The sequence below is a fragment of the Phoca vitulina genome, unplaced genomic scaffold (assembly GCF_004348235.1).
Source record: "Phoca vitulina isolate PV1807 unplaced genomic scaffold, GSC_HSeal_1.0 scaffold5, whole genome shotgun sequence".
Lineage (NCBI taxonomy): Eukaryota > Metazoa > Chordata > Mammalia > Carnivora > Phocidae > Phoca > Phoca vitulina.
The window spans coordinates 4,403,779-4,431,303 of record NW_022589708.1 but is presented as its reverse complement, the minus strand read 5'-3'; the positions used below and the strand labels follow the sequence as shown (position 1 = coordinate 4,431,303).

General features: G+C 43.6%; 1 protein-coding gene and 1 pseudogene across 5 annotated transcripts in view; both read right to left on the bottom strand.

Annotated features, from left to right (window-relative positions):
- The window catches only part of LIG4 (DNA ligase 4), a 73,275-nt gene that overhangs the window by 22,903 nt on the left and 22,847 nt on the right, over nucleotides 1-27,525 (bottom strand). For 2 of the 5 annotated variants that reach the window (XR_004299184.1, XR_004299183.1), the window contains exon 1: nucleotides 19,657-20,045. The exons of 1 other annotated variant lie outside the window; for it this stretch is intronic. The gene's annotated coding sequence lies outside the window, so the exon portion shown is untranslated. Of the gene's footprint in view, nucleotides 1-19,656; nucleotides 20,046-20,094; nucleotides 20,135-21,619; nucleotides 21,674-27,525 lie in introns of those variants that run through there. 2 more of the 5 variants (XR_004299187.1, XR_004299188.1) reach the window with 2 other exon arrangements.
- LOC116631481 lies at nucleotides 6,191-7,549 on the bottom strand (annotated as a pseudogene).

Genomic DNA, 27,525 nt, shown 5'->3' with positions numbered 1-27,525 from the left:
AGACATGGGGCTCGACCCCAGGACCCTGAGATCATGACCTGAGCCAAAGGCAGACACTTAACCAACTGAGCCACCCAGGCACCCCATTTATTATCCTACTTTTTTTTTTTTTAGATTTTATTTATTCATTTGAGAGAGAGAGACAGCATGAGGGGAGGAGGATCAGAGGGAGAAGCAGACTCCACACTGAGCAGGGAGCCCGATGTGGGGCTCCATCCCAGTACCCCGGGATAATGACCTGAGCCGAAGGCAGTCGCTTAACCAACTGAGCCACCCAGGCGCTCCATCCTACTCTTAATTTTGTTTTATATATACCAGTAGGCCCAGGTATTATCAGCACAAAATATTTTTAAGTGTAAAAAGACTGTCAAGAACATTGCACTATATCATCAGTTCTGTAACTCACAGGTAATCATAAGCTCTCTTAGGCGATATCATTGGTGGCCTCTGTTCTCTTCATTTTGCTTAGTGTACTTTTCTTTCACTCATAATTGCATTTTTATTCAGTTTTAAAGGACATATAAATTCAGGCACCTGGGTGGCTCAGATGGTTAAGCATCAGCCTTCTGCTCAGGTCATGATCCCAGGGTCCTGGGATTGAGTCCCGCATCGGGCTCCCTGCTCCTTGGGAGCCTGCTTCTCTCTCTGCCTCTTTCTCTCTCTGTCTCTCATGAATAAATAAGTAAAATCTTTAAAAAAAAGGACATATAAATTCATCTCAGAATATTCAAGTGCTGTTAGAAAAACAGTACCTGCCCTCAAAGACCTGTCATGAGTAGGGGAAAAAGAGAGAGAGAGACATTATTGCAAAGGCTGGAGTGAAAGAAATATCCACAAGAAGTCTAAACCTGACATAAAGCTTTTAACGCAGTGGCTCCCAAAGGGATGTTCCCACCATTGGTGAGAGTTATGCGCTGATGTATTCCCCAGACTGGTGTGTGCAGCTCCGGGCTCCCATGTGCTGGTGGGACTAGTTACCAGCAGAACTTTCCTGAGGCTGCTCAGCCTCCCCCAGCCTTCCTCCAAGAGGCGTAAACCCCACCCCGAGCTCCTGCTCGAACCCGGGACAGGGCTGTCCTGCATATGGACGGATCTCGCACCCCTGCGGTGCTTTAATTTTTCTTGCAATCTGTGAGCGAAGGAATGTAGCTCCTGGTTTTAACAGGGGCCTGCAGAGCATCCCTGAGCATATTCTTTACTCTGTAAACTGTGACTTATACCACCTGGCTGTTCTCTTCACGGCCGTATTTTGTAGTGGTTTATTCTCTCCTCCAAATTCAAGAAAGGCGTTCTGCCTGATTTCAGCTTGGCCAGCTCCCCCATTGACCCATGGCTCTAAGAAACTTGGGGAAGCGGTGTCCATGTTCAGCCAAGGTAAACCAGGTGCCACGTGAGCTGGACTTGGCATCCCCCTCTACAACCAGCCACCAAGTGCCTACTGGGCACAAAGTGCTGTAGATAAGGTTGGGAGGGACTCAAAGTTAAATAAACATGGCTTCACCTCTCAAAGAATTTACAGTGTGGCTGGGGACGTCACTGTTCCACCAGAGAGCCGACAACGCCAAGAGAAGGCTTTTGTCACATTACTTTTAAAACACGGGCTGCTCTTTATGCCAGCCCCTCTGACGTCCTCCTGCTCCCCATTTCTCCTCCCCATCATTCTGCCTCTCCTTGGTCAGTACCGACATTCATCCAAGAACCATCATTGAAAGGGGCCCCAGGAGGGAGGGCTCCTCCAGGTTCTAGAAAACAAGATAAACAAATACATATAAGGACAAAAGCCAGGGGTGTATTCAGAGACAAGCCAGGATTCCAGGGTGAGGGTAAGGTTTTAGGGAGAGAAGCCATGAGTAGATATGTCAGTAAATGATTAAATCAAAGGTCATTGGTAAAGCGGCTTACACTTCCCAGTGTTCACACAAGGAAGAAAGTATGGGTAGAAATATTCCCTAAGCTCTGTCTGAGTCCCCTCCTGTGGGGTTATGTAATCTTGTTACAGTACAACTCGAGCTAGGATACAGAAATCATCTTGGATTTAGACAGCGTTGGTGAAGCACAAGGACACGGTAAAGATCAATTCCCTCAATAGCGCCCCAGATCCAGTCCCCGCGGCCCCACATGGCCCCGTGAGGTTCTGTGTGCCCACACCGATTTCCCTTGTTTCCCCTGCCCTTCCTTTGCTCTCCATCAGGCTGCACACCCCTTCACTCCAGGACTCCGTGAAATCCCACTTTCTTTCCTGCTTGAATGACTTCTAGTTTTCTTCATTCATTTCTTTATTTCTTACTGGATAACTCCTTAACGACGTAATGTTTTCGCCATCAATTGATGATTATCTTTAATATTCAAGTTTCTTTTCAGGAAATTCATCGTATTTTTCCTAACATGTTTAATTTTAATCCATTATTACATATCCCACCCTTACACAACATAGTATTTCGGTTAAGAAACTGGAGGCAGACAGCCTGGTTTAAAATCCTACCTCCTCCACTCAGTAGCTTGGGCAAAGCCCCCGCCTCCGTTTCTTGGTCTGTAAAATGGGCATGATAATAACACCAACAGAAGGTTGCTATGAGTATTCGGTAAATGGTACATAGTGAGTGCTTAGAACAGTGAGAATGACTTATCCCTCAGTACGTTTTAGCTATTTTTATTATTATTGGCCTTACTATGATATGTAATCTCCATTTTGAGAAGCTACTTCATCATCAGCATATAGACACATGCTACTTTCACATTTGAGGCTGGCTGCGAGGCCCGGGAGGACTCAGTCAGAGTAGAGAGAACAGTCTGTTAGTGCCCAGATTTTTTTAGAGGCTCTTCTGCGTTTTGCGATATTCTATGCTGCCACCTGCTGGCCCTCCCAGGAGTTGTTCCTGCCGCAAGAACGGATGAAGCATGCCACGATGTTTGATAGAATTTCACGTTAACACCAAATAAAGCAAGTAAAATATATTACTCAAAGCATGCACTCAACTAGTATTCATGTGAGCGATTGCTCTCACTGGGTGGCTCCATGAATAACTAAATGCAGTCTTAAAATGCTCTGTAAGGTTGTGCGGTCGGCAAAAAGACCACACCAATGTGCTTGTGAGCATCCTCATATTTATGATGACTATAAAGGCTCTCTTAGTCATAAGACCCACGCTTCAGGGAATATTATAATGAAAAGTAGAACATGAGACAAATGTGACATTTAAAAGATTGTATTTTTTAAATTAAAAGGAATTTGAATTATTGATATCATAAAACCGTTTGCTCTTGTTATTTAGAAATACTTTAGCATAAAAGGAGGAAAATGGTTAAACAAATAGGAGACACTGAGATAAAAAATCAATAATCTCCTCAGAACGCTAAGGAAAATGTAAAATATACTTTTAGAATCTTTCCATTATTTCCCACTATTTATCAGATTTTTGTTTCACGGGGTCTATGATTCTGTGATGGGAGCCGTATTTTTGTTATACCACCATGGCCAAGCTTTGAGCCGAAGTGAGAGACAAATCCATATGGAAGCCTAGGAAATAATATAGCAGAATTTCATGAGTAAAGCTTAGAAAATATAACTTCTCTTGATTTAAAATTACTTAACCCCAAACAGACTCCGAGAAAAATGACATCTCTCATCATCACATGAGTCCTCAAAGGCAATGAAGTACCTGTCCCCCAAAGGTCACAAATCCCAAGTAGTGGAGTGTTGGGATACATTTCTAAGAGTGAATTATATTAGTGAATCAGCACATATGCCTTAATAACCACTAAATCATTAAATATCGAATTCTCTGTCTAGAAGGAGCACAGAAGGTTAGGGCCTTGAACAGCAGGTTAGAAAATGTGAGAGCTGTCTCCCAAGGTTTCCTGCTGAAGAGATCTGTGCATCTAGACACCTCTGCCCCAGTCAGGACTCTGACTTCTATCCTGTGGTATCAGACCACATTGTGGTTAACATGCAGGGCGTCAAGAACCCAACTGAGAGTTATATGAAGGCTGTGAACCCAACTGAAGTCATATGAGGTCATATGAAGGCTTCCCCCTGAAATTCGCATATCCACCACACACACGCACACACACACACACACAATTGTCAACCCCCTGAATCTCTTTCTTGGATCCCCTAAGGGTAAAGAATCCATGACCATACCAAATGTAAGCAACTCTCCAATACTAAACTCCAAGTAATAAATTTGGTCAAAGGTGTCCCAGCCCGGAGTGAAGCATTGTGATGGTTCATTTTATGTGTCAGCTTGACGGGATGCCCAGACATTTGGTCACACATGATTCTGGTGTGTCTGTGAGGGTGTATGGATGAGATTAACATTTGAATCAGTAGATTGAGCAAAGAAGATTGCCCTCCCTAATGTGAGCTGGCTTCATCCAATCCACTGGAGGTCTTAATGGAACAAAAAGTTGGGGGGTGGTTTGGAAATTTCACTCTGACTGTCTTCCAGCTTGGGCCATTGGTCTTCAACTGCCTTTGGACTCAGGCTTGGACTGGAACTGACACCATTGGTTCTCCTGGGTCTCCAGTTTGCTTACTTCAGAACTTAGAACTTCTCAGCCTCCATAATCACATATAGATTCTTTATAATAAAGAAATATATATATTCTGGAGAAACCTGACTAATCCCAGTGTGTAAGAGGAGAATCCACAATGTCCTGGGATCAGGAAGTTGGAAGGATGACATACCTTGAAATGGTTGTGTGTATTTCCTATTTCTTCGATCTCCAGCTCTCCAGATAGGCCCCCACAAGGAAAGGCCTTTCCTTGTCCCATCAGGAAGTCCCAGAACTTCTAACTGAGGCATGGGAGGGGCACCTGTGCCCACGTGCCCTGGTGGTGGATTGCAATAGAGAAGACACACATTGGTCAGAAGCAGGCTTGTCCCTCTCACGTTCCAATTTTGTCTGAATCATCAAGTAATGGTGTGTGTTTCTTATCCTCCACAGCCTTATACTAAAAGAAGTGGAATTGTTGTACTCCTAATGCCCTGTTAGTGGTCTGCTGTGAATCCACAATGATCGTGTGTTTATGGCCCTTTGCAGTCTATTTCTAGACCATGAAGTGAGAGCCTGACTCCCCAATCCTACCCTACAAATGCATTTTGCTTTCCTTGTCTTTGGCCACTCGAGGAAGCACAGACTTATGTTCGTTCTCAGGTGACTCAGCTCATCGTGAAGAAGCATGACCTGAATGCCGAGGAATGGCGGGATGGGCAGGGGCTGCACTTCTGGGTGGGCAGTTATTCTGAGCATTCAGGAGGCATAGCTGACAAATGAGTGCAAAATGTGGCCCACTTACAATTTTAATAACTGGATCACCTTCAGTAGGTCAGATACTTGTGTGAGGTATATATGCATTTGCATACATTTCCATTTTAAATCTGACAGCAACAGTACTGGCAAGAGCAATATTGCTGACAAGGAAACTGGGGCTCACAGGTTTCAATATCCTATTCAAAGGCTGGCCAGTTGTCTAGGTATGTGTGGTGCCAACATCCCTAGACTATGTTCATCTTCACTGCTGCATGTCTGAAACCTGTTCAGATGGGATCAGGCTCTTTCCCCTTTTTATAAATTAATATTTTAACTTCACTGAAGACAAGATCTAATATTGCTAGCCAACTGATTTCAAATTGTCAGAAGAAAGGTGTTACATACATGCCAAATGGGGTGATTTCTTCCAATAAATTTGACTGATTTGTTCTGTCCGACACCATATCCCCGAGCTTACTTCCACTTCTTGGTACACATTTTCAGAAAAACATCTGCTAAAACACCAAATAACTTCATTTCTTTGTCTAACTTGTTCATGCTAATAATCAACGTTCATACCAACTACAATATCATAGCTAATTTCCAGGTTCATAATTCCTGAGTAATTAACACTTTCAATGACTTTATTGGAATAAGATTTGATAATAAGGAAGGTTGTCATTTCGTTGTGGTCTTTCTCTATATCCATTAGCTTCCCATTCCCCAGACAAAAGGGCCCACATAAAGGTCATAGTGGCCAGTCTTCTGTCTTTTGCCATTATGGCTACAAATCCAAACAGAACCATAAGTTCAAACCAAAGTTTCTTGCTTCAAAAGATGTAATCCAAGAGATGACACAACTTGAAAATTTAAGTTAATAAAGAAACTGTGAGATACCGAGTGTCTCCATGCTAGCACACCTGACATTGTATTGTTCTTTTTTTTTTTTTTCTTTTTTTCACTGGGTACAGTATATTTCATTGATACATGACAAGGTAGGGCTCCGCAAGCCCCTCCCCTTCTTCAGTTGGTCTGAGATGGAAATTGTGGAGGCCGAGAGGTTCTCAGTGTGTTGGGGGATGAGTTGGGGCAAGGACTCCCCAGCAGTTGAGGGCCTCTCTCTTCCTCTTGCTCTCACTGGGGCTGGTGGTCCAGGGGGCTCTTACTCCTTGGAGGCCATGTGGACCATGAGGTCCATCACCAAGCTGCTGTAGCCAAATTCATTTTCATGCCAGGAGATGAGCTCGACAAAGTGGTTATTGAGAGTAATGTCAGCCCCAGCATTGAAGGTGGAAGAGTGGGTGTCACTGTTGAATTTGCAGGAGACAACCCCATTCTCAGTGTAGCCCAGGATGCCTTTGAGGGGGCCTTCCAAGGCCTGCTTCACCACCTTCTTGATGTCATCATATTTGGCAGCTTTTTCCAAGTGACAGGTCAGATCCATGACTGACACATTGGGGATGGGGACATGGAAGGCCATGCCAGTGAGCTTCTCATTCAGCTTAGGGGTGACCTTGCCTATGGCCTTAGTGCCAGTAGAAGTGGGGGGATGATGCTTTGGGCAGCCCCTCGGCTGTCACACCACAGCTTCCCCAGAGGGGTCATCCATGGTCTTCTGGGTGGCAGTGATGACATGGACTATGGTCATGAGTCCCTCCACGATGCTAGAGTTGTTGTGGATGACCTTGGCCAGAGGGGCAGGAGGCATTGCTGATAATCTTGAGGGAGCTGTCACACTTTTCATGGTTCATGCCCATTACAAACATAGGGGCATCAGCAGAAGGAGCAGAGATGATGACCCTCTTGGCCCCACCCTTCAAGTGAGCCCCAGCCTTCTCCATGGTGGTGAAGACAGCAGCAGACTCCACAACATACTCAACATCAGCATCACTCAATTTGATGTTGGTGGGACCTCACTCCTGGAAGATGGAGCTAGGCTTTCCATTGATGACAAGCTTCCCATTCTCAGCCTTGACTGTGCCATGGAATTTGCTATGGATGGAATCATGCTGGAATATGTAGACCATGTATTTGAGGTCAATGAAAGGGTCGTTGATGGTGACAATATCCACTTTGCCAGAGTTACAAGCAACCCTGGTGACCAGGTGCCCAATACTGCCAGATCCATGTACTCTGACCTTCACCACCATGTCTCGGGGACACGGCTGGGCCTGCACCAGAAGATGTGGCTGTCTGTTGAATGGGGAGGAGCAGAGAGCCAATATTGTATTGTTTTGAGGCCCTCTTGCCCTTGAAGTTTAAATTATAAATAACGAGCTTCTACTTGTGAATAAAATCTTGCTTTAAATTGGTTACATAAACATTAATAGTGTCACATTTCCAAGGGAGAAGACCAGAAGGAGAGCACTTGATGATTTTCTAGGTCAGTCCTAAGTTTGGGGTATCATGGAGATGTTACTATGATTTCTCAAGAGGTTCAACAGGCTTCATGATCTCCTTTCACTGAACCATCATTGAGAAATCACTCCTCCCTGTCTGGAGGCTCACAGTCTCAGACGATGATAGCTTCACAATGTTACCATATTTCCCACTCAGAAATTGATCCTTTTGCGAGCAAAGCCTCTAGACAAGAAACGCTTTCTCTGTGATGCAACAAGTTTTCTTGCCTGTGACAACGTATGCAATAATAAATTAATAACAATATGGAAACAGGTCAGTATATGGAATAACTGACTTCAAAGTCAACAGATACTTGAAAAGTGAAATATATGTCCCTTAATTTCTATCATAAAATGACTCAAAAAAGAATAAAAAGCTCCAACTTCAAGTTCTAGCCTTGAAGAAAATTGCTATGTGGGCCTTGGCCAAATCACTTACCTTTTCTGGGCTTCACGTTTTTATCTGAAAATTTACTTTTTCTTTTCTCTTCCCATCCTCTAAGGGTTAGCATGCCTCCAGGCCTAGTTCCTGAACACTCACTCTCTTTGGAATCTCCTTCAAAATTGTCATTTTAAATACTGTTTATATGTTACTGATTCCAAAATTCACATCTCCCACCACGGTGCCCCCCAGACTCCTTACTTGGCATCTTAGAAACGTCCCCAATAAGCATCTAAAATTTAATATAGCTAAAGGAGAGCTTTTGATTCTCATGCCTCATCATGACTTCTCTGAATTTGAACAGTAATAAATATTTGATACTTTAGGAAATTACTGCTCATTTCTTAGGGATGATAACAGAATTGTGGTTGCTTAAAAAACGATTCCTTGTGAGATGCATAATGAACTTAATAATGAATTGATTGAAATAAGTGATAAGAATACACGATGTGAGGTCTGGGATTTGCTCGTGTAGGCTCATGGGGGTGGGAGGTAGCGGGAGAAGAATCTAATTAAAGTACGGACAGAACAAGGATCTCAGTGAGCTGACTGCTTCAGCTGCGTGATGATGTGCCAAGAAGCCAGAGCTGGAGTATTAAACTACAAACGTGCAGATCATGACCGGCTGCAGGAGGAAGCACAGGCCAAATGGGGTGGGCAGGTAGCCCTCTCGCATCCGAGGTCCCATCTGGGGGAAGTGAGAACCCTGGGTCATCTTGACTGAAGGCACAGTTTCAGTGCACCCACACAAAGGAAGTAACGTCACAAGATGTGTTACTTGCAAATCCCCCAAATGGGGGTGGGGGTCTGGGGGTGGGCTTCGAGCCAGGGGAAGGGCGGTCCTCTATCCCAGGTCATGAATGAGCAGGAGACAGAGAGCAGGGTGGTGGCACCTGTTACGTACAAGGTGGTTGTGGCCAAAGGTCACTAACTTTTCAGGCGCTCAACCCTGAGTGGTTATTTTAAAAGGTGTACCAGGAAAAACAAGGTGGGGACTGGGGGCGGGAATCCTACGCTCAGATCCCTAAGTGTCCAGACTCGGGACGTGAGCAGGGCCACCATTCTGTGAAATGCCTAGGCACCCACTTGGAAGAGTTGTTTGTCTCATCACAGATGAGTATGTGGGTTTTTATATTATTGTCCTTTTAATTTGGGGTTATGTTTACATTTTTCCCTAATAAAAATCTTAAAAGAAACTACCTCTTCACCATCCGGATAAAGAGCATCACCATTAACTCAGTTGCTGTGAACAAAAGTCTTTGAATCATCTCTGCCTTATCTTTTTTCCCCCCGTATTTCTCACATTTGCAAAGGACCTAGGTTCGGAGTGTTCTTGGCAGGTCTGTGCAGCAGCAGAAAGATTGAAGCAGCGTGCGTAAGGGATGTAAGAAGTAGAATCAGAGAGATGTCTTGATGCTTTTTAATATAGGACCTTAATGGTCGTGGTAAGAATTTGTATTTTATTTTCTATTTTGCTCTGCATGTAATGTGAAATCTTTGGACAATTTTGTTCAGAGGAGGAGAGTGATCGGTTTTACTTTTGACAAATGTCATCACGGATGGTGTGTGAAGAGTAGACATTAAGGGGCCAAGACTGGAAGAGGGAAACTAATTAGATGCTATTTCAGTAAGTCAAGGAAATGATGGTGGCTTGAAATAGCAATCTCTACGGAGGTGTGTTGGAGGGGTGGTTAGGATAGAATTTTAAGGTATTGCTGACATGATTTTCTAATGGATAAATAAATGTAAGGTGACACTACTGAATTAAAAAATCTCTAAATTGTCCTTTAGCTTCATAGCCCTACAAAATGCAGATATCGTGGCCTGCACCATTAATTCTATGACTTCTGGGAGTCGCCTCCTTGCAATGCACGCACATGGTAGAAACGGCGTGCCCCAGGGTCAGAGAACGTGGGTTTGAGTTGGAGTGGGTGGTGCCATCTACCCTGCAGGGCCACGGAATGAAATGAGACAGTGTGCGAAAATCCCTGAATACCGCACACTACAGCATAGGGACTCAAGAAAAATATTTCTTTCCTAAGTTACTTGCCCTCTGCAGGGGCATTCTTTCCTCTCTCTTACCCAGCCATGGGATGTCCACCTTCCTCTTTTTTAATATATTTTTTTATTTATTTACTTGAGAGAGAGAGCGCAGAGCTAGAGGGAGAAGCAGAATCCCCACTGAGCAGGGAGCCTGATGCAGGACTCGATCCCAGGACCCTGGGATCATGACCTGAGTCGAAGGCAAACACTTAACCAACTGAGCCACCCAGGCGCTCCGGGATGTCCACCTTCGTTGCGTGTTCTCCGACTCCACCCTCAAGATTTCCACAACCATGTACTTTCTCCTTGCTCTTTTTAGCCTGCAAATTTGTACTTACTGGAGCTGGGTTGAAAAATCACTTTGCAGAGAGGTGACCCTTATTTGGGGGCTAAAATGAAAGTATCCTTAGTTGGAAAGTTCTCTTAGTTGGAAATTTCAGGTCTTTATTACCTGATTCATCTTACATAGATCAGATTCACTTGTAAAGTGTCAGCCTTGCAATGGCCTTTTAATAAAACCTCTTCTAAATTCAGAATTAATAACATAAAATAAAGCTTTCATTTGCACATACGTAACTACTTTATATCCCCCCCCCCCTTTTTTTTGTTTCCCTGGCTTCCTTTTTTATAAGCATTAATTAGTGGTTTACATTCTCATGTACATGTAGATAAGCAAAGATGGATAGAAAAAATTGAGTTAAGAGGTGCCTGGGTGGCTCAGTGGGTTAGGTGTCCGACTTTTGATTTCAGCTCAGGTCATGATCTCAGGGTCGTGAGATCCAGCCCCATGTCAGGCTCTGCACTCCGTGGGGAGTCTGCCTTGTCCTTCTCCCTCTGCTCCTCCTCGTTCTCTTTCTCTCTCTAAAATAAATAAATAAAATCTTTTAAAAAATTTGAGTTAGTAAATAATATTTTTACAAAATCTTGACTGTTTATCAGTACCTTCATTTGATTCATATTGGATTTATATAATTTAGTGGGGAGATATCTAGTTTTATGTGATGGTAGCACTAAAGAATTTTAACTGGGAAAGTTCAATCTTTAAAAAAAATCTGATTATGTCATTGAATAGATATTTAGATAGAATTTTCACTAGATAATAATTCCTTAATTAGTAACTGGAATGTCAGCGAACTTTTAGAAATTGTGCAAATTGGGGAGCTGACTTCCACCCATGCACGACACCTTGTTTGATTCTCAAAATCTAGTATGGAACATGACAAACAGATGTTTAGACAGTAAAGTCATGAAGATAATAGAAGAAGTGTGCTAATAAAGCCCATGACATCAAAGATAAAGAATTCCATTTCTGTGCGTTGTTGTTATCAATCTGTGGTCAGTCTACTGGCCAGTAGAGGAAAGAACCCCCACAACATGGGAGGCCCTTCTTCAGCATCCTGCTGAAGCCTGATCATTAATCCACACGCAGTGGATGCTGTCTGCTTCTGCCCAATGCATTCTCTACTTTCCAGTTTATAAATATTTCCAAGTACTTTAAGTGAGGTATTCTAATTTTATCCCCCTGTTGCGATTATTTTTAATTTTTCTTGTTTAGTAAAAATGTCCTCAATCTAAAGCTAGCGGATTTACTCATCCTAAGCACTGAAAGTTGGACTTTGGCAAATCATTCCCAATGACCTTCATGTAGAACCAGAGGCTCTCACGATACTCTGGGCATATTTCCATCAGAGCAGTTGTGACACTCTGTTGTGATCATGTTCTACTCTCTCTCTCTTGCCTTCTTCAACCCCTTTGGCCTAAACCTCGGTCATCCAGGCCTGTGGCTGGAGCTGGTCCTTTGCTGGTGTTCTACCCATCCCTCAGCATATACTGGTCTGGCATACAGTCGGAACTCAGGAAATATTTTATTACTGAACAAATGGTAAATAAGAAAATTTATTTACTATTTATATTTTGGACAAAAAAAAATGGTATAACATCAAAACTAAACACTATAGCACTTCCCGAAAGTGAGGCAGCCCCGGGTGGATGTGTGGATTGCGGGAGTCCGTCCTGGCCACCCCCGCGGGTGCCTTCCTTCCAGGTGGGGCCGCTGCCCGGCAGTCCTTCCACTCCTCCCCAAGCCAGTCTGTCCGTTTGTACAGAGACTTACTATGATAATAGTCCCCAAAGGATAATGGCTCAGCACAATGGCAGCTTATTTCTCAATCAGAAAAACAGTGTAGGATGGGTCATCCCCGTCACCAGGCAGCTTTCCTTCCTGTGTTCATTCAGGATCCGGGTTCCTTCCTTCTGTGGCTCCTCTAGGGAGGGGGAGGGAAGGGGGAGGGGAGGTGGAGTGTCTGCTTCTAGAAACCCCTGGTTCTGCAATACTACACACCACCTGTGCTCACATTCTATTGGAGAACTAGTGAACATGGCCACACCTCATGCCGAGGGGCAGGGAAGTATAGACCCTCTCAGCTCCAGCACCCACCCATGGATGGACAACATGAACTGCCCCACTTTGCACGCTTACCACTGAGGAAGAATTAATCTAGAGGTTTCATTTCCAATAAGCTACAACAGCTATTGAAGCTCACTGCTCTTCTTACCTAGTGGTGGTCTCATTTTTATCTGAAATCAGAACACAAGCCCGAAATGGAATTAGATCTATTACTAAACAGAAGGTGTGGTGGTGGGAATGTCAGAAAACCTTCCGAAATAATGCAGGACAAGCAGCTGACTTCCAGTTGTGTACCAAATCATCTTGGTTGAAATAGAAGATTCTCAAAACTGTGTCCGAAGCATTTGAAACATATCCCCACTGCAAGTGTGAGCCTAAGAGACTGAACATGCTAATAAAATCTAACATTATCCCCATCTAAATAACTCCCTGTGGTAGAATTGCTTTAATTTCCTACATGAATGACTAGTCTACCCACAATAGGATATTAAAGCTTAGAATATTAGCACAGACACTTCACAGACCAAAGAAAATGCATCTTTCATTACAGTTGTGGCCCCAGTTCTAATGTGCATGTGATTCTCTGAGATTCGAGCATTGCAAGCCCCATGGCCCCCAGGGGGGCTGTCGCCCAGCACCCCGAGCAAATACCCCAGGGTGGGCAATCTAAGCATCCTGGCCTATATCGCACAAAAGGTGACAGAATAATGGCCTCACGGTGAAATATTCAGCTTTGAAGCTAATAACAAACAGGAACACATTTCATTTGCTTTTGTGCATTTTTCACTTACTTTCACTTGTTGATATGAAAAACCTCAAATGTGATGATTTAATAGAAATGGGAAATTTCAAAACACTGAAGTTTCCACAATTTGAACTTAGTATCTGCATGTTATGAAACTCTGTGATTAAATGCCTTAAAAGGTCAGGCCCACTGTGAATTTGAATGGGCATCAGAGCTTCCCCTGATTTTTCTAGGAATAGCTAGAAGTTCTGAAGACAAAGCCAATAGTCAAAAGACAGGTATTTATCACACAACAGAACCTATGCAACATGTTCTCCTGGAGAAATTTTAGAATACTCTTAAATACTTACAAAATGTCCTGAACATCATAACTGAATCACAGTTTAAATATATTCATAAATAAAATGGGACCTAATTATGCAATGTTTTTGCTCCAAATATTCTGCAAAACGAACAATTTTGTCAGTATGTAAATAATATAGAAACTCATGCAGATATTGGAGGTTTCCCTTGCCTTATATCAGGGGTTAAAATATGTCTGTGCATCAGAATTATATGGTGAATTTTTTTTAAAGATTTATTTATTTATGTTAGAGAGAGCGAGTGAGTGGGAGGAGGGGCAGAGGGAGAGAATCTCAAGCAGATTCCCCACTGAGTGCAGAGCCTGACACAGGGCTACATCTTACGACGCTGAGATCTCGACCTGAGGTGAAACCAAGAGCCCAACGCCCAACCAACTGAGCCTCCCAAGCGCCCCTATACGGGGAATTTCTGAAACTGTAGAGCCGAGGTCCTATGCCCAGAGTTTCTCATTCAGTGTGGTGTTTGTGGAGCTTGAGGATTTGAATTTCATTTAACTAACACATCAGGCAATTGCGATGTAGCTGGGTCAGAGACTTGTGGATTACTGATAAGGGTTTTGAAAGATTCAGAACAGCACTCCTCAAACTTTCTCGGGCGTGCGAATCACCTGCTTCAAAGGATTGTTGCAAACACCACATAAGAACACGCAGGACTTTGTACATTGTAAGCCTTAGCCAACAGCAGATGGGATTATCTTCACTAAAGGCTAATGAAGAGTTAGAAAAAAGGAAAAACGTTCAACGACTGGAATAAAATGGAAAGAAGACGAGGGCTAACACGCAGGGAAAGAGGCGCTGATTAAAAGTCAGGTGGTGCTGTATGCCTTTGCGCTTCTGGGGCGAGCCAGTCGTAATTGTGAAAGATAAATGACAAACAGCCTTCAAACAGCTCATCCTATTCCCCGTTTGCAAGTCTGAAAAAACAAGGGAAGCGAACATTTTCATTGTCTTGATCACTGTTCAATTCCCAGGAGCCACACCGTGCTCAGTGTACAGTTGATGTGTAATAAATACTCGTTCCATCAGTGACGGGTTGATAAATATGATGCAGTATATGTACACAATGGAATATTACTCAGCCGTAAAAAGAAGTTAATCCTGCCATTTGGGACATTATACTAAGTGAAATGAGTTAGAGAAAGACAAATTCTGTATGATCTCATTCACACGTGGAATCTAAAACAAATCAAAAACCAAGCCCACAGACACAGAGAACGTCACAGTGATTGTTGTGTGTAAGAGCTGAGGGTGGGGGGCCGGGGGGGCGGTCAAAAGGTACAAACTTCCAGTTATAAAATAAGTAGTCATGGGGATGTGAGGTACAGCGTGGTGACTGTAATTAACAATAATGTCCTGCCTATTTTGAAAGCTATTAAAAGAGTAAACCTTAAAAGTTCTTATCACAAGGAACAAAATTCTGCGACTGTGTGCTGACAGACGCTAACGAGACTTCCTGCCGCGGTCGTTTTGCAATATATAAGATAGCCAATCATTATGTCGTGCATCTGAAACTAGTATCATGTTTATGTCGATTATACCTCAATTTATAAGTAAATAAACAAATAAATAAATATTTGTTGAGGGACACATATTGTTTACTTTTAATCAACTCTTGTGAAAAAAATCTCTTTCTTTAAATTCTTTCTGTGAATTGTACGAAAGCCACTTCCTTTGTGTATTTTCTACAAATGGCAATATTGCTCGATCAATAGATTTATACCTCAATTTATACAATTTATATAAGCCATACAGAGTTCAGTTATCTTTCCTCCCTGAGTTCCTTTTTTACGTACAAATAAGAACTGATTATATCGGTCATCAATACACAGAAATGTAACAAGTGGCAAATCTACTCCGTATAGTTACTAAGTATAGAGTAACGGGCACTTCAGTTCGGCTTGGAGAAAGAGATAAAACATAAGATGCACTGGATACAGGTGTTAACCAGAAACGATATTTTATCACATGACATGGCAGAAATACAAGGTGAACTGTAACTTGCACTTCCCCGGGCTGTACCAATCATGAGACAACAGCAAAAACTGGTAAGGCAAATACTACTCCTTTGTGCCCAGAGACCTTCCCTGTGCAGAACAAACAATCTGAGGTGGCCAATGGATTCTTGATTTGGGGACCCTCTGTGGCTGCCAGTCTCTCTCAGCCACGGACAGCCTTCCTGGTGCCGCCTGGTGTTACTGGGGCTGCTGCCGCCCCCACCTTTCAGCCTGACTCCCCGACTAGCCTGTGACCTTGCTCCACGTCTCCCTGTCCTTATCGTCTGGTGAGGCCATTCCTCCTGTTAGTTAGTCAATCACCAAACATGTGTTGAGCTCTGTGCCAGTCACCGGGCTGGCTGCTGGGACAGTCCTGTGAGGAAGTGAGTCTGCAACCTGTTCCCACGGGAGCCGGAAAGCAGCAGAGAGAGCACGCTGTTCTCACTGCGACAGGGAGAGCTCTTCAGACGGGCTAGTGAGGTAGCCCGAATTATTCCCTCTCTACCGTCCCTTCCACAAAGAGTGGTGATGGGCCTGGGGCTGGGTGACTTCCCAGTGTGCTTGCCGGAAGCATCTCCCCAGAGCTGAAGACCAGCCTATACCCCAGGTTCATCCAACTCTCTCCTGCCTCCCTGGGGTGAGTTTACTGCCCGCCAGGAAACTGTCTGAGAGATTTAACTCTGGGGCCTTGCTATTATTTCTCAGGGGTCTCATCTCTTCTCATTGGGCACATCAAATACTCACAAAAAAAGAAAATGTAGAAGCTCTCCACTACAATATACGGTGCTCCCTAGGTATGAAGATGCAGCCATTTTTCTGTGTCACTTTTAAAGGACAGACATGTGACTTCCACAGAGAAAACTAACTTAAGGTGGGGTTTCTAATAACTCCCCACCTGGCAATTCTGACCTCACCCCCAGGTCTGAAATCCAGTAGCAGAAACACTCAAAGTTTCAATACTCTTGTTTCCAAAGGGGGAAAAAAGCCCACAAAACATGTGGCAAACAGGAATAGTCATTCCTACTCCTTCTGGTATTTGGGGGAAAAAATCAATAAAATGAAGAAAGGTTGCTCCTTATGTCCAGTAGTCTACCCAGGAATGTATAATAACCCAATAAGCTACAAGGTGGGGTCTATGCAATAAACAAATGGCTATTTTAGACAGGCTACCAAGTCCCAGCTAAATGGTATTCTGTGGCCACACAGAGTAGTGGGTGAACTGCTGTGTGATGAGCGAATCTGAAATACTAAAGAGACCGGAATCAGTTTAGAGCACGCACAAGCTAGGCGCTGCCATGATGATAAAGCGGGTTCTGAACTGCAAGGTCTAAAACGGGCCATGTGTAGATATATATTTTTCAATGTCAGTGACTCGGGACAGCATCCAGCTGATAAGTGACCTAGAATCCAGATAGCATGATGTGAAATCAGAGTAAGTTTGGAAGAAAGGAAACAGAAATATTTAGTCTGTGCACAACAGTGAGAAAAATATGGCAAAAGACAAAACGAAACAAAAACTTGTTCTCAAACAAACAAACAAAAAAAACCCTGATCTAGAAGAGGAATCAGCTGGCCTGATGGTGGTAAGACCAGCTCATCTGCTGCTCAAATGAGCTAAAACCTCCAACCCCGCTGCCCTGTTTATCTCGGGCAAACCGCACCTGCCCACACAGGATTCTCAGTGTGGTGAAACTCGTGGGAATACTTTTAAACTGCTGCTGCTGTATGCCCTGAGCCTGGGAAGAATGCTATGGAACAAGGCTAACATTTAATATTTTTGGTCACTTCCTACTGACGGGACCTTTACTTGTCCTTTCTTTCTTCTCCCCCCACAACTCTTTGAGGTTGGTGTCCCTATTCCCGGGTAAGAAAGTTGAGACGGTGAGAGGCAAAGCATCGTCCCCAAAGTAACAAGTAGGACTTCCCTACCAGGCATTCTGACTCCAGAACCCCAAATTGGAATCATTTCTTTGTACTTCTTTTTGAAAATCCTTCCCTGATCTCCAAGACTGGATTTGATGTCTCTCCCGTGGGCTCCTTCTCATCCTGAGTCACTCCATCCTCCTTCGATGTCATGGCCTGGCCCTGACATTTTGCTGAACCAAACTAGGAGCTCTGAGGCAAGCACGGTGCTGACTACTGTATTACCAGGCTATCCTAGAACAGGCCTTCATTTATATTTCCTGAATTACTGAAAGACAGACATTTAAACCAGTGAATATTGAAACAGCAAGGCCAGGAGGAACGCCGACCCTTGATCTTGGCTCAGGTCTTGATCTCAGCATTGGGTTCAAATCCCACCATTGGGCTCCATGCCCAGTGCGGAGCCCACTTAAAAAAACCAAAACCAAAAAACAAAACAACAAGGCCATAGAGGAAATTTCACTCCTGACCAGTGGGTGGCAACAGTGGACCAATATCAAAGGAATGACCCAGGCAACCTGACCAGGTTCTTTCCTGCGGGGTGTTCAGCTGAGCTACCAGTTTTGCCAGAGGAAGTCATCTTATTGCATTAATAAACAGTTACTGTTACTCTTCTCTAGATGCCTTCCAGATTTGCTGCATTTCTTCCCAGCACCATAAAATCAGAACGGGTTTAATTATTCCATTTATAATACCACTTCTGCTGGATCTATTTCTTCACTAGCCTACCCTGTAAAATATTTATGTTCAAAGAGCAGATAAAAGGTTTTATAGATTTTATTCCTATAATTAAGCTATAGCTTAAATATATATATGACACATTCCCCAATTTGAAAGTATACGTTCCTATTCTGGAATATTTGTGGTTTGAAGAAATTGTGCCTATACCAGCAACAAGATGTTAGAGGAGAAGACTGACCGAAACTAGCAACCATTGCTGTTGAATGAGGACAATCTTCCCTTTAGATTTAACCACCATCAAAACATTCCAGAGAAGGGGGTGCTCTGCAGTATAATTAAGAACGTTCCTCCCACAGGGTGGGGTGGGAGGGATGGGGTGACTGGGTGATGGACACTGGGGAGGGTATGTGTTCTGGTAAGCGCTGTGAATTGTGCAAGACTGTTGAATCTCAGATCTGTACCTCTGAAACAAATAATGCAATATATGTTAAGAAAGAAAAAAAGAAGAAGGAGAATGTAGCAGGAGGGGAAGAATGAAGGGGGGGAAATCGGAGTGGGAGAAGAACCATGAGAGACAATGGACTCTGAAAAACAAACTGAGGGTTCTAGAGGGGAGGGGGTTGGGAGGATGGGTTAGCCTGGTGATGGGTATTGAGGAGGGCACGTTCTGCATGGAGCACTGGGTGTTATGCACAAACAATGAATCATGGAACACTATATCTAAAACTAATGATGTAATGTATGGGGATTAACATAACAATAAAAAATTTATTAAAAAAAATAAAAATAAAAAAAAAAGAATGTTCCTCCCACATTTATTTGCATAAACTCCCATTCCTTCTAATAAAACTATTTAGACTGGTGCTTCTTAGTGTTTAGTGTTACAGAGTTATATGCAAATCACCCAGGGAGCTGGGAGCCTATTAACATGCAGCTTCTGATGCTGGGGTCGGGGCAGGTCCAGAAACCCTGCATTTCCAGCAAGCTCCCAGGGGAGGCTGGTGGTGCTGCCTCTGGACCCCCATTTCAGCAGGATCTGGAGTACAGTTATTTCCAGGACTTTAAAGACAAGAATGACCCGTGTCTGTGCTCATTAATAGGTACGCGATGGCCTCCGATCAAATCCTCAAGGCATGAATATTTCTTAAGTATATTTTGACTTACCTTAATATACTTAGCTAAGTTATTATATTGAATATTTATGATAAATACAGTCATTTCCTGAAATTAATGTTGTAGCTGTTCCTCAATTTAAATCAAAGTACTATTTTAGTTCTCTCTGATTGCATGACAAACCCTCCCAGAACTTGGTGCCTTTAGACGGCAGTCACGTCACTCTGTCTCGGGGTTTTGTGGGCCAAGAGTTCAGACAGGCGCTGCCTGGGGTCACCAGGGGTCTGCACTCACGTGTCTGTAGGGCTGAGCTCAGCTGGGTCGCTCTCCCGTTCCTGGGTCTCAGGGTCCCTCTGGATGGTCTCTTCAGTAAGGCAGCTGCACGTCTTCCAGACTGGTTCAGGATTCAGGATCAGGGTAGAAGCGGCCAGCCCTCGTAAGAAAGAGCCATGAAACTAGGGTGGCATCGCTTCTACCAAAGTCTCTCAGTCCAGACCATCAGAGGCCCGCCGGGGCTCGGAGGAAGGAGCAATAGCCCGTCCCTCGCCACAGGGAGAGTGTCGAGGAACTTGCAGCCATCAGGAGTCTCCCACAGTTAGTTAATATCGGCGAGCAGGGGCCCCTGGGCGGCTCAGTCAAGCGTCTGACTCTTGATTTCGGCTCGGGTCATGATCTCAGGGTCTCGGGAGCTAGCCGGCGTTGGGCTCCCTGCTCAGCAGGAGTCTGCTTGTCCCTCTCCCTCTGCTCCTTCCCCTGCTTGTGCGCGCTCTCTCTAAAATAAATAAATAAATAAATAAGCAAATAAATAAATAAATAAAATCTTAAAAACTATATCAGCAAGCAAATCAACACCATGGAATCAGGGCATGTCTGTGTATTTGTGTGAAGGGGTAGGCAGGACTGGAATACTTCTATTGACTTCTTTCTCCCGTAAAATTGGTCATATTTTCAACTAGGCTTTCTTTGCATCTCTCTTCCTTTCGCTTGGAAACCACTATAGAAACGTAAAGATGGATGGAAATTAAGATGAACACGCTAATGCTCTCACAAGCCTTGACTTTGAACACATTTTTCTCTTCCTCCTTCTTTACGCCTTCCCCTCCACTTCACCTGTTTTTCTGTAGAATCCTTTGTTCTAGGAACTCGGTCTCCATACTTACTAGCAAGACTCGGATGGTCAGCGGCACCAGTGACGGTCACGAGACCACCTTGAAGACGTGAGGACTGCGGCTGGCAGCACTCTCGAAACCGCCCAGGTCCTGCATTTTTCTATAAAACCCTCAGCCTCTTACCCCACAGCCTCCCTTGCTTGGCAAAGTCATAAAACCGTCCTTCCTGTTCCTCTTTATCCCCAAGTTCTATCTCTGTGTTGTAGTTTATCTCCGGAGCCCAGAGGTCAGTTTTCGACCACAACTGGACTATTGCATTCATGAGATGGAACACAGGTTTGCTGATATGTTTGTTAGTACTGAGAAATGTACACGATGTCTCTAGGTTTCAATTTTCTTATTATTAAATTAAGAGTAAGAACTTAAATGATTGCTAAGCCTCCTTAGAACCCTGTGATTCTAACATATTAATCTATTTTGTCACCTCGTGTAATATACTTGCAGTATTAAGAATATTTAATAGTGGGATGCCTGGTGGCTCAGTGGTTAAGCATCTGCCTTCGGCTCAGGTCCCAGGGTCCTGGGATCGAGTCCCACATCGGGCTCCCTGCTCGGCGGGAAGCCTGCTTCTCCCTCTCCCACTCCCCCTGCTTGTGTTCCCTCTCTCGCCCTGTCTCTCTGTGTCAAATAAATAAATAAAATCTTAAAAAAAAAAGAATATTTAATAGTCAATGTTTCAGAAGCACACCAATCCAAACCAAAAACGCACATATAGATGTATATGTATATAATTATACATACATACATTTACCTATTTACACCCTAACTCTCTGCCTTATCTTTATTTCCAGTAAGTGCTTCCAGAACTTCTGCATAATTTATTGCTTATTTAAAGATTTACTACTTTAATTATAGACATCCTCTCTCTGAAAATTCTTTAGATGTTTAGGGAAATCTTACAGCTCATTCGAACCTATATAATTTATTTATATAATATAATTTAAAAGCTTAATCAAAACATTCCTCGGTCCAAGTTATTGTTGGCAATGTTAAATCTTCTGACCTTTTTATATTTCCTATAAAACATTCTCAACTAGCTATAATTTTCAAAGAGTTAGAGCTGAAAAAAAAATCCATCCATCTATTACCTCTAGACAGCTCTAAAGATGAGAGATTGTGAATCTTGGGGTTGGCATTCAGACCTAGAAGAGGGAGGGAAAAGGTTTACTTTATCGTAAAAATGTCACGGAACTTTCTAGACATTTCTTTGAAAGTGCTGGTACATGTTGATTTTTCCAGGGAGTTAAAAAAATTTTTTTTGTAACACAGGCCTCCAAAAGAAGAGGACTCAGTCAGGAGACAAGTACATCCTCAGGTATGTTAGGGACAGGCGAGGAGAGATGCTGGATGAGAATAAAATACAAAGCGAGAGAGGACAGGCCAGCAGAAGGAAGGGAGAAAATAGCAGGGTCTGTAGATTTGGGACAAACCCTCATGGAAAGCAGGGACTTGCAGCTCCAGCCCAGATTTTCACACAGTACGTCTGCCCAGAGTAAATGTCCTAAATGTAAAATGGAAACCTACTTAAGATAGTTCTTAAATATACATGGTTTCACCCCCCCCAGACGAACAGTACCTGTATGGGCTGAATTGTGTCCCACCCCCCAAATTCCTATTTTGAAGCCCTAACCCCCAGTACCTCAGGACGTGACTACATTTGAGACAGGACCTTTAAAAATGTGACTTAGATAAAATGAGGCTGTTTAGGCGGGCCCTAATTCAATCTGACTGATGTCCTTCTAGGAAGAGAAACTTGGGACACAGAGGACACCAGGGATGGGTGTGCTGAGGAAAGACCACATGAGGACACAGCAACCACCAGCCAAGGAGAGAAGCCCCAGGAGAAACCAAACCTGCCCACACCTTGACATTGGACTCCTAGCCTCTGGAACTGTGAGAAAATACATTTCTGTTGTTTAAGCCCCCAAATTTGTGGGATCTTGTGATGGCAGCCTGGAAAACCAATATAGTGCCTTCATGTAATGCAAAGATCATGGGTCTGAATCTCATTTTCACCATATACTAACAATGTTCTCTAAGGCATTCTTTTCATAAACATTTTTATTTTAAGATGGTTTTAGATTTACAGAAAATGTGCAAAGATAGTACAGAGGGTTCCTACAAACCCCACAGTTTCCTGTACTGTTAATATCTCACATTAGTATAGCACACTTGTCATAATTAATGAGTCAATATTGATGCATTAACTAAAGTTCATACTTTATTTGAATTTCCTTAGTTTTTTTTAAGATTTTTATTTATTTATTTGAGAGAGATAGAGCAAGAGAGCACACACACAGGGGGTGCGGCAGAGGGAGAGGGACAAGCAGGCCCCCCGCCCAGCAGGGAGCCCGACACATGGGGCTCGATCCCAAGACCCTGGGATCATGACCTGAACCGAAGACAGATGCTTAACCACTGAGTCAGCCATGTGTCCCCTGAATTTCCTTAGTTTTTACCGAATATGCTTCTTCTGCTCCAGGGTCTCTCCAGGACACATTACATTTAGTCACCACGTCTCCTTAGGCTCTTCTGGCTGCGACAGTTTCTCAGATTTTTCCTTGGTTTTGATGACCTGGACAGCTTTGAGGACTGCCTGCCAGTTGTTGAACGTCCCTCTATTGAGATGTGCCTTCTATTTTTCTTTGGTTAGATTTGGGTCGTGGGATTTGGGGAGCAAGACCACAGAAGTGCTATTCTCATCACATCGTGTCCAGGGTACCTGCTATTAATACAGCTTACCAGTGATGATATTGATCTTCCTCGCCTGGAGAGGCGCTCTCTGCCGGGTTTCTCTACCATAACGTTACTCTTTTCCTCTGCTCACACAGTAAGGCAAGATGTCAACCACCCTGAATCTCCCTTTCTTCCTGTTGTAAAATATAAACAAAACTACTTCGAATTTACGAAGTGATGTTTTCATTCTACTGACAGACCTGGGCTGCATCTATTCTCAACGAGTCGGCCTTGAGCGGGACAGGGCAAGTCACTACTCACACATACGTCGTTCCCCAGTTCCAAAGCTAACATGCGTCCTCTAAAATTCTCTCCTCCAGCCCATTCTCCAAGAGCCTCCAGCCTCCAATTCTAGGTTCCATCCCCTTCAATATCTCTCTTCACTTTCCTAGTCAAAGAAATTTTGAGTCATGACACCAATCACTTAATACAGCCTTCAAGGGTATACAAAGTCTACTACGCTCTCCCCAGTAAATCTTACGGCCATTTCTATTTAAAAGATTGGAAAATAGTAAGTAACAAATAATTTCCTATCATACCTGCTTTCTTATCTCACCTGTATAAAATGTAGCATCCCTTGGAGACGAACCATGAGAGACTATGGACTCGGAGAAACAAACTGAGGGTTCTAGAGGGGAGGGGGTTGGGGGGATGGGTTAGCCTGGTGATGGGTATTAAAGAGGGCACGTTCTGCATGGAGCACTGGGTGTTATACGCAAACGATGAATCATGGATCACTGCATCAAAAAATTAATTAATTAATTAATTTAAAAAAATGTAGCATCCCTTGAACATAGGGTGATACCTAATACAGGTGGTTCTCTTGTTTTCCTTCATATTGCCTTTCACTGACACATCTGCACAAGCCAGTTTCCGTTGATGCACCCAGGGGAGGAGAAGCTTTCAGAGACACCAAGAGCCTGGACGACGAAGCTGGAGCCGAGAAGGCTTTATTTTACAAGAGGTCTCTCAGGAGTGAGGTATCTGCGTGTGTGCTGGAGTGTGTCCTCAACACTCGGCCAGGCCTTGGCCATCCTGCCCGAGGCTTCACCTTCTGCTGGTTCAGAGCCTTGAGGTCAGCCACGGGGAGAGCTTGGGGCCTGTCCAGGTTGTTTCTGAGGACACGCCCCCCTGGGTATGGATTCTAGACTCCCTAGAATACGTGGGAGTTTTTCAAAGTCCCCTGTGGACATCCACTTTCCTTGCTATTTAGTGTTTTCCCCTCCTTTTAGGTTTTTGGTTAGCTTGCAGTTTGTCCCAATGTCATCCCAGCTCGAACAGGTGTAACATCAAACAGTTGCCCCTGATTGTTTCCCGTCAAGGCCCCCAGGGAAAAGCTTTTTACCTGGGCCCCCTCTGAGTCTAGTAAAATTACAATCAGCCTTACAGCTGGGTTTTCCAGGGAGCTGCCAGAGAGGCCGAATCATGACAAGTCTCTGACAAAGGTTTTGCCCTGGACCCTCTGGTGGCCACTGGTTTCCACTGTAACTGTGGATGCTGGTTTTTAGGGTTGCCGTGGAATTAGGGAGAGGGTAATGGGAATAGGGCAAGTTAAGACACCACAGAGCTCACCAGTCTTAACAAAATCAAACTGTTTTTCTTAAATAAACGTCCCCTAGATTTTTTTTTTTTAAAGATTTTATTTATTTATTTGAGAGAGAATGAGAGAGAGCACATGAGAGGCGGGAGGGTCAGAGGGAGAAGCAGACTCCCTGCTGAGCAGGGAGCCCGATGCGGGACTCGATCCAGGGACTCCAGGATCATGACCTGAGCCGAAGGCAGTCGCTTAACCAACTGAGCCACCCAGGCGCCCGTCCCCTAGATTTTTGTAAGCCTGAGTGCAAATTAATTACCAGAGTGCTTTAAAAAAAAAGTTGGCTTTGACAAGTTTTGCCAGTTTTCTTATTGCTTTGATGGAGGAGAGGCTTCTGAAGCAAGTTACTCTGCCTTTCCCAGTGATATCACTTGATGTCATATCTAATTTTGTATTAATTTTTTAAAGGGGCACCTGGTTGGCTCATTCGGAAGGGCATGTGACTCTTGATCTTGGGGTAATGAGTTTGAGCCCCACGTTGGGTATAGAAATTGCTTGGATAAATAAATTTTAAAAAATTTTCTTTTTTTTTATTTTTTATTTTTTTATTTATTTGACAGAGAGAGACACAGCGAGAGAGGGAACACAAGCAGGGGGAGTGGGAGAGGGAGAAGCAGGCTTCCCACCAAGCCCCTTAAAAAATTTTCTTATAGAAGAGCTGGAAAATTGTATAAGCTTGGGACGCCTGGGTGGCTCAGTCGGTTAAGTGTCTGCCTTCGGCTCAGGTCATGATGCCAGGGTCTTGGGATTGAGTCCCACATGGGGCTCCTTGCTCGGAGGGGAGTCTGCTTCTCCCTCTGCCTGCCACTCCCCCTGCTTGTGCTCTCTCTCTCTCTCTCTGACAAGTAAATACAATCTTTTAAAAAATTGTATAAGCTTTAAGCCTCCACAAAAATGAATCTGTCCCTGGTGCCAAGCAGCTGTTTTAAGTCCTTTACAGGTATTAATCTAATCTTCACCACAATCCCTTGAGGGAAGCCCGTTATCATCACGATTCTACCTAGAAGTGGAGTTCAGCTCAGAGCTAGCAGAGTGAGCAGCCCAGAGTCATCCTGCCAGCAATACTAGACTCAGAGTCCAGCATGAAACCACTGCACAAATACACCTTAAAATTGGTAGCAGGTGCTTCCTGTCTTCCACAATCCCCAGGCCCCCCTCCAATCACATACAAACCATCTCCTTTCTGTGGTTAGTTTTTGAATATGTTCTAGAGTTAACTTCAGTGCTTCCCTCTGCTGATTCCTTGTTAGCTTAGATATCTATCTATTGATCGATCTATCAATCTATCTATTTTTTGCCTTTGAAATTAGACATCATTGTCCCACCAGGGAGTTTGTTTTTATTTTTCTAAATCTCTATTAAAAAGTATCAGTTTCATAAATTATTCATCAGCAATCCTATGAAATATTTATTTACCAACTTTTCAACACTGTAACTATTTCTTTCTTTGTTTTATTTATTTTTATTTTCTATTTATTTTACACTACTTGGATAAAAATATAAGTATAAAAGTAAAATAGTACAATAATATCTAATCAGCTAACCAGCAGGTGTTTGCTATGTATCTCTATGACTTATAACTGAAGCAGGAAAAATCCCCTGAAAATGTAGGTAAAATTTTGCATTTCCCTGAAAGCCCTACTAAAGACTGCTATAACTATAGTAAAACAGGGGGATCAAGTACCAATTTGTTTGGTTTGGGCTAAAAACACAGGAGGATTTCAGAGAGGGAGGGGTTAGAGGAAGGTGCAGGGCAGGTAAGGGTGGGAATGGACCATGAAAATAGGATGGACATGCAGAGGCAGAGAGGGGGCCAGGGGTGCTCCAAGATCTCTATGAACACAGGCTAGGCTATAAATAACAATAATGCATATATCTTTCCTGTCTTTTGTGTAGAAATCATTTATTAAAGACTGATGGGCAGTGGAAAGCTTGTTAACTAGAACAAAGGTTTCCTGTTGAGAAACAGAAGCACAGTGTGAGTGTTGACGAGCCCAGGGCATCTCCCGAGATCAGGAAGTAACGTCCTACGGTGTCTCAGGACCAGGCTGTGATGTTTTCTACTTGTTCTCTCTCTCCTTTTATTTGTGGTCCTTCATAGGCACAACATGTGAGCTGATGTTTTATTCACAGAGGAGTGCTAAACTGCACCCAGCCATTAAGCTCATCCTAAAATTTCTGGAGACAGACCTGAAGAAATCAAGAATCTTGTGATTCACTTATAATGCATTTTTTAAAAGATTTTATTTATTTATTTATTTATTTATTTATTTATTTATTTATTGCCCGTGTGCAAGCCAGGGGTGGGGCAGAGGGGGGGAGAGAGAGAGAGAGAGAGAGAGAATCTCAAGCAGGCTCCACACTCAGCAGGGAGCCTGTTGTGGGGCTTGATCTCAGGACCCTGGACCATGACCTGGGCCGAGAGTCAGTCACCGAACCGCCTGAGCCACCCAGGTGTCCATCATGTGTTTGATATACATCCCCAGCTTCCTAATTTATGGCTCCTGTCACCAACACAAAGGGCACCTGGTGAATTTCTACTTCTTATCTTTACTCTAATATATTGTGCTACAAAATCGATTCTTTGTCTAAAGAAAGCAGGAAAAAATGTGTCCGTGAGGCTCATTCTCACAGTCTGCCTTGGGTGGCCTGGGCCCAGCTGCT